This window comes from Spermophilus citellus, assembly GCF_964194105.1.
Source record: "Spermophilus citellus genome assembly, chromosome: 12".
In the NCBI taxonomy this organism is placed as follows: Eukaryota; Metazoa; Chordata; class Mammalia; order Rodentia; family Sciuridae; genus Spermophilus; species Spermophilus citellus.
The window spans coordinates 73,845,130-73,855,083 of record NC_138198.1 but is presented as its reverse complement, the minus strand read 5'-3'; the positions used below and the strand labels follow the sequence as shown (position 1 = coordinate 73,855,083).

Here is a 9,954-nt window from a genome sequence, read left to right as displayed (position 1 = left end):
GATGGCCAGCTCCCTCACTCTGGGCTCAAGGCGAGGCAGAACATCATGGTGGAAGCGGGTGGCAGAGGAAAGCAGGTCAGGACCTGTAACCAGAAAGCAGAGGGCTCTGCTCCACACCCAATCTGCCTACAGTTACGGCCCAATTAATCTCTATCATGGATTAATCCACTGATTTAATTATGCTTCTCATCTAATTTTTTTTTCTTTTTTGGTACCAGGGGTTGAACTTAGGGGCACTCTGAGTCACATCCCAGCCCCATTTTTGTATTTTATTTAGAGACAAGGTCTCACTGAGTTGCTTAGCGCCTCACTAAGTTGCTAAGGCTGGCTTTGAACTCACGATCCTCTTGCCTCTGCCTCCCAAGCCACTAGGATTACAGATATGCACCACTGTGCCTGGATATGATCTAATCACTTTATCTCTCAAAACTCTTGCATTGTGTCACACAAGTGCTTTGTGGGGAAGCACCTCAGGTCTAAACCATAACAATTCTTTTGAGGATTGTTATGAACTGAATATCTGTGTCTCCCTCTCTTCACAAATTCATATGCTGAAATATTAACCTCCAAAATGATGGTATTCTAGGTGAGGGTTTTGAGGGGGGGATTAGGTGGTGAGGGGAGCCCTGAGCACCATGCTGGCACCATGGGGCATGTATTTCTGTAGTTTATAAGCCAGTCTCTGATACTTTGCTATAGCAGCACAAGGAGGCAATGATGAAATTGGACTGAGCCACTGAAGAGTTAAACCCAGTGCCTGGTATGTCACAAGCTACCTCTAAATGGTCACTGTCATTCTAGTACTTGATGACAATGTTCTCAGGGAGGCTAAGGCAATCTTGATCCTGAACCAAACTGAAAAATGACATTGTTTATACCCAAAGGACTTAAAAGCAGCGTATTATAGTAACGCAGCCACATCAATGTTTATAGCTGCTCAACTCATAAGAGCTAAACTACGGAACCAACCAAGGTACCATGCAACAGATGAATGGATAAAGAAAATGTGGTATATACACACAATGGAATATTACACAGTGTTAAAGAAGAATGAAATTATGGCATTTGCAGGTAAATGGATGGAGCCTGAGAATAGCATGCTAAGTGAAATAAGCCACTTCCAAATAACCAAAGGCTGAATGTTTTCTCTGATATGCATATGCTAATGCACAATAAGGGGGAGGGTAGGCTAAGGAAGAATAGAGGTACTTTGGATTAGGCAGAGGGGAGTGAAGGGAGGGAAGGGGGTATGGGAGTAGGAAGGACAGTGGAATGAATTGGACATGTTTTTCCCTATGTACATACATGATTACGTGACCAGTGTGATTCTACATCATGTACAACCAGAAGTTATATTCCATTATGTAGGATGTGTCAAAGTGCATTCTACTGCCATGTATAACTAGTTAGAACAAATTTAAAAGTTTTTTTTTTAAACAATGACATTGTTCCTAAAAATGCACCCAAGCCTTTGCTTGCTTGAAAAAGTGTTTCTCAATTCAGTAACATAGCAGGAGCAAGGAACCTCGGTTCTTTTTGTAACATAAACAACCAAAGCAAACTTTAACCAAGTCTTCTTAGCTCCTGGCAAGCCGACCCAGGGGGGCGCCTAGGAAGGGTCCAAACTCTCGGGAGATGACACTGGAGTCTTCACAAGGATGGGAAGTGCTGGGCATTTCTGTGCTAATTAAAGGAAGTATGTGTGTAAAATTCAAGGAACATGATAAATACATACATTGGAAGCATTTCATAGCCCACTGCTTAAGATTCTTTTTTCAACATACATTTATGAAACAACCCATTGGCTTTCCACAAACCTCCAGGATATTTAAAAAAAAATACATGGAGCATGCAGCAGAATACCCTGCTCACAGAAGTGTTTATTGGAAAATGTTGAATGGATGTTTATTGAGCACCTATTAAGTGCCAGTCAGTGTTTGTGGATGGTATATACTGAAGAGCAGTAGGGAATATCTTTCCTTATAGATTTTATATTTAGTAGGGGAGAAAAACACAGCGTAAACGATAAACGATGTCATTTAAAATGGTGATACGTGTGAAAGTGAATGTAAAGAGAAGCCATAGAGAAAATGGTGTGCGGGGTCGGGGTGGGGGGATGCTGCTCTGTTCAGTAAGACAGATGGAGACGGCCTGGCTGAGAAGGGAGCTCGGAATCCTGATAATAAGAGAGCAGTGGGAAGGAAAAGAGACCAGGACCAATCACAAGGATGCTTTTGGTCATAGGCACATATCCCTACTCTCTCTTTCAGAGACACATGAAGGCCCTAAAGAATAAGGAGACTTGTTAGCTAATGTAACCAGAAGTCCGGAGATATGCCCAGTATCAGGGGTGGTTGATTCTGCAGCTCAGCCACCTGATGAGGTCCTGGATGAGGTCTCTCTACCTGGCCCTTTTCAGCACTGATTTCCACCCAAGACTGATACCCTGTACGCTCCACCCCCAGCTCCCCCTACTGCTCTCCATCTCTCAGAAGTAAGGAAGCATTCCCAGATGCTGCCCTGCTGACTTCACCGTGCTGCTCACTGGGCCAATCTGCCTGAGGCTTGCCCATCCAGTGGCTGGCCCTGGGGTGGGGTAGAATTCCCGTAAATGTGCAGGGACAGTGGCCAGGGAATGGGTTGTTGGAGAATCCAGGTGACTGCTACTCCAGGAAGAAGCAGACCTGGCAAGTTCAAGGAGTAGAAAGAGGTTCTTCCGGCCAGAACAAATGAACACAGGGCAGGTCAAGGCAGGTGAGTTTAGAAAGCAGATCACAGAAGAACTTGTGTGACTTGGTAAGGAACAGGGGAAGCCATCCCAGGCCCTCAGCAGTGACGTGATACCATCTGATTGGCCTTTTTTTTTTTTTTATAATGTGGACACTCAACACTGTCTCTGGAATGGGACAGAACAGGAGCAGCCTATTCTGACCCAGAATCAGGATCAGAGGCCAGATGATCCCTCCCTATTAGGTGCATGGAAAAGACTAGGTCAATACATGCCTCAAATAGAAGAGAGACCCCCAGCTTCCCCCAAGAGAGTAGAACTAATGAGTTTAAGGCTGATAATGCAATTTCCTAAACTACGAAACCCTGCCAATAGCCTTAGGCCATAATGCCCAGTCACTCAGCCTCTAGTTCAAGGCCAAAGTCAGAGAGCCAGAGTGATTCTTAGTGGACAACCAGCCCTGACATCCTTCTAAACAGAAGAATGCTGGGATATGACATGAAGCGCATGTAGAAAAGTGCTTCTACCAAAATGTCCTCAGGGTGGACGGGGGAAAGATGCTGAATCATAAAATCCCTCTGAAATAGCAGTCAGCCCCTCTGCTGGGAACCAATGAGAACACAGGCATCCATTCCATGGCCCCATGGCCACACAGTCCTCAGAGTCCCACTTGTCCATCATTATGTGGGTCACACAGCTTTTGAGCATCAGAAACTCCTGGAACACTTGTCCAAAACCCAGATGCCAGGGCTAGACCCAGGTGTAGCGACCCCCATGCTCACAGGTGTGCTCATGAACCCTCAGCAAGGCACCCAGGGGATTCTGCTGGTCAGCCAGGGATGGGGAGTTCCCGCACAGCGAGGAAACTTTACAGAGCATCTGTGGCCAAGAGGTGTGCCAGGGAAGATTGGGAGGGCTGGAGAGAGCTGGGTGCTGCCCTGGGTGCTGCTCCATCCTCGATTTGAAATCCCATCAGCGCGTTTCTCACTGGCAAACTGGGAGACTGAGAAAATGAGCTCTAGCTTTCTTCCAGCTGGAAATCCTGTCATTATGTGCATTTGTACTTATATTACTAAACTCTCGAGAGACTACCAGTTAGACCAAAAGAATTACAGTAGAGTTAGATGCCTGGGAGGAGAGCAGAGGGCATGGGGCTGGAGGGATGTTCAGGTGCAGTGCTCGACTCAGTGGGAAGCTCTTGTGTGTTATGGCCTTGTATCCTCCACGTTGTAGAAATGCTCAAGATGGTCTTACTAGCCAAGAGACTTCCCTTTAAACCTGATGATAACACCGCATTGGGGTGAAGGTCTACTGGCACTGTCCTGAGAGCTTTATGTGTGTTTTCCTTTTTTTTTTTTTTAACTTCATTACATTTATTTTTTAAAAATTTTTTAATTAAAATATTGCTTTTATTTTTGTAATTAAATACATCTTTGTTTACATGAGCTCTATCATTATTATTATTATCATTATTTGCATTATAATTCTTAATACACCTTTATACCACACTTTATCATATGTGTGTTTTCTAAATCCTTGGACTAATACTATAAGGCAGAATTATTCCCATTTCATGGAGAAGAAAATGGAGGTTCCTAGGGGTTAGTTGGATGGCCAAAGTCACCCAGGGGAAGGATGGGAAGAGCTGGTTTCAAGACTGCAAGCCTTGACCCCTCCCCCAGGGCCCTGGGCTGCCTGATGATGGGGTTGGCAGTCTCCTGAGCTAGATTCCAGCAACATCCAGATGTCCCTCTGGTCCTGGGGACAGCATGGAGCCTCCGTGGTCCCCTTTTTCCTCCCTGCCCCTCTACCCCAGTGCAGTCTGGACAGGGAGAGGTCATGTGTGTGCATGTGTGTGGCAAGCATGTGTGCAAGCGGGACCGTGTACGTGAACGGTAAGAGAGTGTGCATGTTGCATGTGTTGAATGTTCACATGAGTGTGCATGTGAGTGTGTTCAATGGTGTAGGGTGTGAACACTTATATGTGAATGCATACACATGAGTGTGTGTACATGTGTGCTTATACATGCATGTACGTGTGTGTCCACTGCTCCCACAGTAGTCCAATCCTGAAAAGGTCCAGAGCTTCATGGGCTGCCTGAGACCAAAGATCATTTCAGGCCACAGGCTCTGGCCACTCCCACCAGCTGGCTCAGCAAGCAGCGTCCCTAGGTCTAACTTGTCTCTTGAATGACATTTATCAACCTTCAGTGATTCCTCTGTGCCAGGTAATATGCCTGGTATTTTCTGCACACCTGCCCAGCCACGGGCGGGTTCTCACCGGAGCTCTGTTCTCTGTTGATTCAGCACTTTCTTCCTCCCAGGGCCTCCCTGGTGGATTGGGGTCAATGGTCGGTCCAGGGAGGGGCTTGAGGCACCAGCCAGCCCAATCAGAGCCTCCCTCTGCCTCACATGGCTTGGCCTTCCCGGTCGATGGCTGTTAGGATGTGGAAGTCTATGTATCCTCAGTCTTGTCATTGTCCAAGGCCCATTTAGAGAAAATGAGGCCATGTGAAAGGACATAGATCAAACCTGGGTCTATGTGTCCCAGCTGTACTTTTGCCCCTGGAATATGTGGGCCTGCCCATTTAACACAAAGAGATATCATTTTCCTCATTTGTCATATGAAGAGACTGAGGTTCAGAGAGGCTATGACTTGTGCAGGATCTCATATCGACACATGCCAGAGGTGGAACTTGAACCAGTTTCTGTCGATAGCCCCTGTTTACAGCATGCTAATTACAATGATCCATCTGTTTCTGTGGGACAATGCCCAGGGATTCCCACATCCCATTGAATCACATCTGCTTTGCAGAAAAATGACATAATATTGCAAAATAGTGGTGTTGAATGAAAGGAACAGAGAGCCATGTGGACAATTGTGGAAAGAAGCATCTGCCAGGATTTGGGATGGCATGGATTACCAGAGGTGGCTAGACAAGCTCAGTTCTTTCTAAGTTCCTGCAAAGCTTTCCCCCTGGTCAGTGTGCTGCTGGGGCTTCTATGTTTTGCAGACATGGATTTGAGAAAGTCTGACCCATCTTGGTCACTTAGGCATGCAATCATTTGAATACAGTTTAAGTATATGCCACAAAGAGTTATGTGTTAAAAGCTTAGTCTCCAGTATGGCATCTGATGGGTTGGGCCCAATGGGATGTTGTTAAGTCATTGGCTGAGCTGCGCTCAGAAGGGATTAACATAGTGTTCATGGGACCCAGTCTCTTTCTAGTTTTCTGTCTTACCACGTGATCTTTTCTCTCATGTGCATTCCTTCAATGATACCATTGGCCATGATGTGATGCAACCAAGAAGGCCCTCACCATAACCATTACCATGTTGTTTGGATTTTGAGCATCCATAACTATGAGTTAAACAAACCTTTTTTTTCTTTATAAATACCCATCCTCAGGTATTTTATTATAGTAATGCAAAATGGACTAATACAAGGAGTGTGCTGAGCACATACTTGCTGAGACCTAACATAGGCTCAGCAACCCACAACAGTCAGATGTGTGTGTGTGTGTGTGTGTGTGTGTGTGTGTGACAACCTGAAAACACAAAGTGAAGAAATAAAATAAGACAGCATCTGGGTTTCCAACCTAAAAGTCTGTGAAAAGGAAGCAAAAAAGATGTAGGTTGTTTTCATTTTCTCAAAACATGAAAAAGCTACCACTGACATTTAAGCTGCTATGCAAAGGTGGTTCCAAATCAATCCATCAGCAGCTATATAAATCTATGTTGATCCACTCCAGGAAAACCAGAGAAGAATAAAACCTCTGGAGAGAAGAAATGATTTTCTTGCTCTCTAAGTAGACGGCTGTCATTTAACATCCGCAAATGTTTCTACCTCTGAAGGTTTCTAAAGTCAAATTGGATAAAACATATTTAGATACAGTCAGATCATTTTGTATTCAAAACCTTTTTCAGGAGCAACGTGGCTTTCTGTCCTATGGCTTCCTCTTTCCAGGGAAATGCAAGGGGCCTGAATTTGCAGGTTTATTCTGCATGCACACTGAGTGGAGGGGAATTTGTTGTGCACTGATGCCACCCTGACTCACTGGGGATGTGCAGAGCATCCAGAAGAATCCAGACAAAGCCGGCTTAAGCAAACAGTCAGGCAGAGAGGGAGATCATCTCTTCTGTAGTTTCTCTCCACTCTCCTCCCAGGGCTCTCTATTTCCCTGCTATTAGAGTGACCAAAGAGCCCTTGCTCCCCTTGACTTCCTTTCTTGGGTCTCCTCAACTGGTGCTCCCAGTCTTCATCCATCCAGACACAAGGATTGATATAATGGAGACGTGCTCTCCCCTTCATTAGTGTTCAAGTTACTGTTATGGTTTGGATCTTTTTTTAAAAATTCTTTTTAGATATCCATGATAGTACAGTGCATTTTGACATATTATACCTACATGGAGTATAACTTATTCTAATTGGGCTCTCGTTTTAGTCTGCTTCTTCACGCCTGTAACTAAAGGACCTGACCAGCTCAATTGTAGAAGAGAAAAGGTTTGTTTGAAGGCTGTTCACCGTTTCAGAGGTCTTAGTCCATAGAAGGCTGGCTCCCTTTCTCCAGGCTCAAGATGAGACTGAACATCATGGCAGAGTGTGTGGCAGAGGGAAGGAGCTCACATCATGGTGATCAGGAAACAGAGAGAGCGATTCCACTCACCAGATAAAAATATGGACCCAAAGCCACTTTCCAATTCCCACCTCCTCCAGCCACACCCCACCACTTCAGTTACCAGTCAATCCCTATCAGGGGATTAAATCACTAATTGGGTTAAGACTCTTACAACCCCATCATTTATTCTCTGAGCCTTCTTGCATTATTTCATGAATAGGCTTTTGGGGGACACCTCACATCCAAACCCTAACAGCTCCCATTCTTGCAGGTGTACATGATGTGGAGTTACACTAGTCATGTGTTCGTATATGAACCTAGGAAGTGATGTCTGATTCATTCTACTGTCTTTCCCATCACACCCCCTTCCCTTCATTCTCGTTTGTCTAATCCAATGGACATCTATTCTTTCCAACTCCCTTTATTGTGTGGTTTAGAACTTAAACGTACCCAAAGGCCCATGTGGCAAAGGCCTGGGTCCCTATTCCTGACACTGTTGTCATGTGGTGGAGCCTTTAATAGGTAAAACTTAGCAGGAAGAAATCTGGTCATTGGGGATGTGCCCTTGAAAGGGATATTATGACCCCAGCCCTTTCCTTTTTCCTTTTGCTCTCCAGCTGCTGAGAAATGAACAGCTTTCTCTGCCACGTGCTCTGCCCTGAGGCCAAAAAGTGACATAGCCCACCATCTCTGGACTGAAACCTCAAAACTGTGAGGGAAAATAAGCCTTTCTTCTTTTTAAGTTGACTGCCTCAGCTGTTTTTATTACAGCAATGGAAGCTGACTAACACACTCACTCATCTTCTCGGTGCCTTGGTTTCCCCATCCATAAAACAATGGAAGGAAAGTGCTCAATTACAAGGTTGCTGGCAAGATCTGCTGAGGAAATGAAGAGGAAGCCATTAGCATGGGGCTTGGGGAATGGTAAACACTCCTCAGAGGTAGGTCATGTTATTACCATTGTTCTTTTTCTCAAAAGCAATTTTCATCATTTTCCACCTTTGCTTCAAAGATTCAGTACCCCAACTGTCTCTATATCCCAAGTTAATTTTGTACATCTGCCTTAAAAGCTAATTTGCATCCAAGAGATCTCCTCAGGTCTACAGGCCTCCATTCAACATTCCTAGAAATCCTACCAGGTGCCAGGCGACTTGCAGAGGGAGCTGCACTATTCTTATCTCTTGGTGATAACAAAGCTCTTCTGCACTCCTTTGCTTTGTCACAAGTCACTGGTAAGCTTCTCTTCCTTGACCACCGCCATTTTTTAAAAAATTAATGCCATAGTATGGAGCTGCCACTATGCTCTGGGAAAGAGGTAGACTGTTGATTGTAGCCTTGGTAATGGCAAAAAGTAAGTGAATGGGTAGAATTATAGGAATATTGCTCAATGGACATCTCATTCTTCATGTGCATGTTTGTGTTGCTCTCAACACAGCCAAAGAATGCACCACACAAGTTCTGTGGCCGAAGTCTACTTTGTGGTTTAACAGAGATTTTTGAAGACATAGCAGTCCCTAGAGGCACATTGTCTGCCCATCTGGCATGGCCTGGGGTCTTGTCAGCACTCTGTATGCAGGATGGGGTGGAAGGCCCACAGCCCCTTCACCTGTGCTCCTACACAGATGCAGCCCTCAGCCCAGGGCAATACTTAACCTGTTGTGTGTTATCTCCCTGATGATTCTCTGATTCCAGGAATGCTGGGACCTTGTCCTATTGATGGAATGCGTCCTGAGCCTATTAAATGAAACTTATGAAGACAAAGGGGTTGATCACCCAGATCAAATACTCTGCTCAGATGAAAGGACAAAAACATCACCTCTTCCCAAACAAGTCCCCGAGAAAATAGAGCTCATTTCTTCTACCTTCTCAAGTGTGAAATCTGGGATTTGCCACTTATTCAAACTGGCAGAAGAGAGTAACATCAAAACCTGGTCCTGAAGGGTGCAGTGTGTTCACCCAGTATACACAACATGGGTGTTACAGGGAAGGGAGAAAGTGCTAGAACTTTGTATTTCAAGTTGTCCTTTAAAAGTTGATGTTTCGATGTAGGCAACTCAGTGAGACCCTGTCTCAAGTTAAAAAAAATAAAAATGGGTTTGGGATATGGCTCAATGGTTAAAAATCCCTGGGTTCATTCTCTGGTACCAAAAAAAAAAATTCTATGTTTCAAGTATAGTTAGTGATTTACAACCGTATTAGAATGTAAAAATGTGTACATGTAAATATGTAGAATATATTTACATAGATAGAGGATGCTTAAAATTCATTATTGATGGAGTATATAATACAAATGTTTAAAAAGTGTTGATCTGAATCTTTATATATGCATCTCCACTGTCTATAATTTCTGAATGGGTATTAATCCATATTTAAATACACACACGATGTCACTTGTGATTTTTCAGAGTAGTGTGCTCTTCATCAGATGAGTAAAAATGAATTTCATAGATGAACAAATGGGTGGGTGGATGGATGGACGGCAGGCTTGACAGATGGACAGTTCTTACTTAAACTTCCTTTTACCTTGGGTTAACTTTGCAAGGGCATCGGGAATTCTGAGATGCCCTGAAATTGTGTATACCATACCTCAAGGAGGTGAAGAACCAC

General features: G+C 44.4%; 1 long non-coding RNA gene across 1 annotated transcript in view; it reads left to right on the top strand.

The window, feature by feature from the left end:
* The first annotated feature begins 9,077 nt into the window (after positions 1-9,077).
* Positions 9,078-9,954, top strand: part of LOC308631452 — a 30,378-nt gene continuing 29,501 nt past the window's right edge. The window contains exon 1 of the long non-coding RNA XR_014018208.1: positions 9,078-9,288. This is a non-coding gene — a long non-coding RNA (uncharacterized lncRNA). The remainder of the gene's footprint in view (positions 9,289-9,954) is intronic.